Raw genomic sequence first — 4,079 nt, 5'->3', positions numbered from 1 at the left:
GCCCGGCCCCCATCAGCGATGCTGCCCCTGGGTGCCCCGGCACCCGTCCCCGGGGCTGACCAAGTGTGGGCCCAGTGGCCGGGCCGCAGCGTCTGCTGGGCTGTGCCGAGCCGTGCCAGGCCACGCCGAGCTGTGCCAAGCAGTGCCAAACCAGCGCCGTGCCAGGCCATGCCGAGCCGTGCCAAGCAGTGCAAAACCACAGCCGTGCCAGGTCATGCTGAGCCGTGCCAAGCAGTGCCAAACCAGCGCCGTGCCAGGCCATGCCGAGCCGTGCCAAGCAGTGCAAAACCACAGCCGTGCCAGGTCATGCTGAGCCGTGCCAAGCAGTGCCAAACCAGCGCCACGCCAGGCCATGCCAAGCCATGCCGGGCCATGCCAAGCAGTGCCAAACCAGAGCCGTGCCAGGTCATGCTGAGCCGTGCCAAGCAGTGCCAAACCAGCGCTGTGCCAGGCCATGCTGAGCCATGCCAAGCAGTGCCAAACCAGTACCGTGCCAGGCCACGCCGAGCCGTGCCAAGCAGTGCCAAACCAGCGCTGTGCCAGGCCATGCTGAGCCATGCCAAGCAGTGCCAAACCAGTACCGTGCCAGGCCACGCCGAGCCGTGCCAAGCAGTGCCAAACCAGAGCCGTGCCAGGCCATGCCAAGCCGTGCCGGGCCATGCCGAGCAGTGCCGAGCCACACCAAGCTGTGCCGTACCATACCCTGCCGAGCCATGCCGGGCGGGAGGGCGACGGCGGGTGGCGTCAGGGAGCAGACTGAAGGGTGCCCGCGGCTTATCAGCTCCCACCCGCCGTGTTTGCCCAGCGGTGCCCAGGCAGGACGGCTGCTGCTCCCGCCCTGGTGTTGCCGGTGTGAGTGTTTGGAGAGGGGAAAGGGAGCGGCACGGAGCCGGTGCCGGGTGCCCCAGGGCTGCCAGCCAGGCGAGGAGGGTGGGGGACAGCCGTGCCCAGGCTGGCACTCCCTCGCCAGTGCTGCACCGTGCCAGAGGCTGGGGACCCCACCTCAGGGGACAGCTCAGCCCAGGGTGCTCAGGGCAGGGCGGCAGGGAGGGCTCCGAGGGAGCAGACCAGGAGCTGCGGTCACCCCGAGAGCAGGGGGGCAGGGCAGCTCTGGAGCAGGGCTCTGGCCGTCCCCAACCCCGATGGCTGGCGTCCCACCCCCTGAACGTCCCCAGCACAGGCGGTGACAGGGTCAGGGCGCTGTGTCAGGCCCCTGCCATCCTGTGCCCTCCAGCTGTCACAGGCAGGCTGCCCTGCGTCCCCTGGCCGTCCTGTGTCCCCGGTCACCCTGCGTCGCCCAGCCACCTCCAGTTCCCCGGCTGTCTGGGTCCCCTGGCCATGCTCTGTGCCGCCCCAGATGGCCCCACTGGCACGTCCCGCTGCCAAAACAGAAATTACACCTCTGGCCACAGCCACCTCGGGACCCGAGCTGCTCACCATCGTCATTGTCCTCAGTCCCTCACGCGCTGCGTGGGCCAGCACGGCCGCAGGCCAGAGCGGAGACACGGGGCACCCCAGCGCCCCATCCACAGTGACAACACTGCCATCCCTGGTGCTGTCCCCGGCGCGGAGCTGGCCCAGCTGCTCTCCACACAATATGTCCCCATCTCTGCATCCACAGGCGCTGCCTGGCAAGAGCCACCAGCCCCGGGCACCCAGCCCCACCACCCCCCGGGGAGCACAGCACCCTGAAGTGCCTCTCCTGCTGGCCGTGCCATCGGGGCCGTGTCCTGCCGCCTCAAAAGGTTCCAAACCCCATCCTGGGGCTGGTCAGGGAGCCGCGCACCCACCTCAGGGGGGGCATGAGGCTGGAGATGGGAGGTCCGGACCCACGCGGGGGCTGTGCAGCACCTGGCCCCGCTCTGCTGTGCGGGGGGCCGGCACCGCAGGACCCCCACAGAGAGGTTTTGCCCGCTGCAGCCGCAGCGGCAGCGCCTGTTTGCAGAGGCATCGCTCGATACGCAGTATGTTCTTCAGAAGATCCCTACTCCAGGAGTCAAAATAGCATGAAATTTAATTTTACGCTTATTTGACAAAGCTTGATTTCGCCTCCAATCAGTGGGGAGATAAGAGCCCTCGGCACAAGTGTGCGGGCAGTTTGGCAGCTGGGGCTGCCGATTTAATAGGTGAATTTACAGGAACAACACTTGAAAATCCCCTGGCTAGTGAACCATTAAGGTGAGCCCTGCCTTCCGTCCCCGCGTCCCTCCCTGCGCCGCTCTCCCGTTGCTGGGTGCTAAAGCAAACCCCAGCTCTGTTTACCGAGTCTACTATTACAATACAGCTACCAAATATTTGCCAGCCGTCAGCTCGCTGCTCCGCTATAAATACTTCAGGCCCAGGTGGAGGGACAGGAAGGGGGAGCAGCGCGGGAGCCTATGCATGGCCGGGCGGCAGCGCCAAGGTGAGTGCCGAGCCGCGGCCCCGGGCAATATGCTCCTGCACCGGGGCGTTTCTCTGGCTGAGGGTGGCAGCGGGGCAGGCTGGCTGCATCGCCAGGGCGGCCCCGCTCCCCTCTCCCCGCAGCCCAGAGGTGCGCAGTGCCTTGGGAGGCTGAGCCCCCCACCGCCTGCCCCGGGGCAGCACGGAGGCAGGACCGGGGGTCCCGTGGTGGGGACAGCACAAAGAGGGATGCACGGTGACCCCAGAGATTGTAACGGTGCTGTCTCAGGCTGGGTGCAGGGCCCAGCACCGTGCTTGGCATGGCAGGAGCAGGACTTGTCCTCCATCCCCCAGGATTTGTCCCCTGCCCCAAGCCCCTCTCGGGGCCGGGGCTGGGGCGATGGCAGTCCCAGGCACGTGGCCAGGGATGCCCTGCAGCGAGGCGGGGCTGGGGACCCCGGGGCACAGGTAGCACTAACTACAGCACGGCCTCATCCAGCACAGCAAGACCCAGCCGTGGCTGGAGCCCACGAGGGCAGTGTGGGGAGGTGGCCGGGTTTGCCCCATCGCAGGGAAACCCATGGGGCCATTGTGTGGGCAGGGCACAGGGTTCAGTGTCCCAGGTGCTCAGCCCAGGGTGGCAGGGTGCTGAGCCCGGGGTGGCAGGGTGGGTGCTGAGCCCCATTCACCTCCATGCACAGCGCCAGGGTGAAGGGGAACATCCCGCTGCCCCACAGCTCTGGGGGACGTCCCCGCTGCCCTACATCCCATGACTTGGTTGGGACATCCCTGCTGCCCCATGTCCCATGGATCAGTGAGGACATCCCTGCTGCCCCACATGCCATGACTTGGTGACGTTCCCATTGTCCCAGATCCCATGGATTCGGGCGGACATCCCTGCTGCCCCACATCCCATATCTTGGTGGGGACACTCCTGCTGCCTCATGTCCCACGGCTTGACGGGGACATCCCTGTTGCCTGATGTCCCAGGGTTCAGTTAGGATATCCCCGCTGTCCCATGTCCCATGGCTTGGGGGGGGGTATGATGTCCCCACTGCCCCATGTTCCGTGACTCAGGGGGGATGTCCCCGCTGCCCCATATCCCATGCCTTGGTGGGGACATCCCTGCTGCCCCATGTCCCAGGGCTCAGCGGGAACATCTCCACTGCCCTGTATCCTATGACTTGGTGGGGACATCCCCACTGCACCATGTCTCATGGCTTGTGGGGGACGTCCCCACTGCCCTGCAGCCCCACCCTGGCCACGGCATGGTTCAACACAGTCCCCCTGCTGCCTCAGGGCCAAGGGCCACTGCAGGGCGGCGGGTGGGGAGGGTGCCGGGGTGTGTGCCACCCTCACCCCGCTGTCCCTGCCCACAGGGTGAGTCCGGGCCCCGGGGTGCCCCTGCGTGCTGACATGGCTGCAGGCGTCATCCGGCCCCTGGCCGAGCTGCGGCTGCCCTCGCCCTTCCCACACGGCCTGCTGCTGCCTGCACGCCCCGAGCCCGACTTCCCTGACCTCTCCGAGGAGGAGGAGGAGGAAGAAGAGGAGGAAGACGAGGAGGAGACGGCAGAAGAGAGCGTGGAGCCGGAGCTGGCCATCCCCAGCGCCGCTGAGACCACCCTGCAGCTCCTCAAGTTTTCGGAGCTCATCAGCTGCGACATCCAGCGGTACTTCGGGCGGCGGAGCCGGGAGGA

This window comes from Aptenodytes forsteri, unplaced genomic scaffold (assembly GCF_000699145.1).
Source record: "Aptenodytes forsteri isolate BGI_AS27 unplaced genomic scaffold, ASM69914v1 Scaffold26, whole genome shotgun sequence".
Taxonomy (NCBI): domain Eukaryota; kingdom Metazoa; phylum Chordata; class Aves; order Sphenisciformes; family Spheniscidae; genus Aptenodytes; species Aptenodytes forsteri.
Note: the sequence above shows the minus strand (reverse complement) of the source record.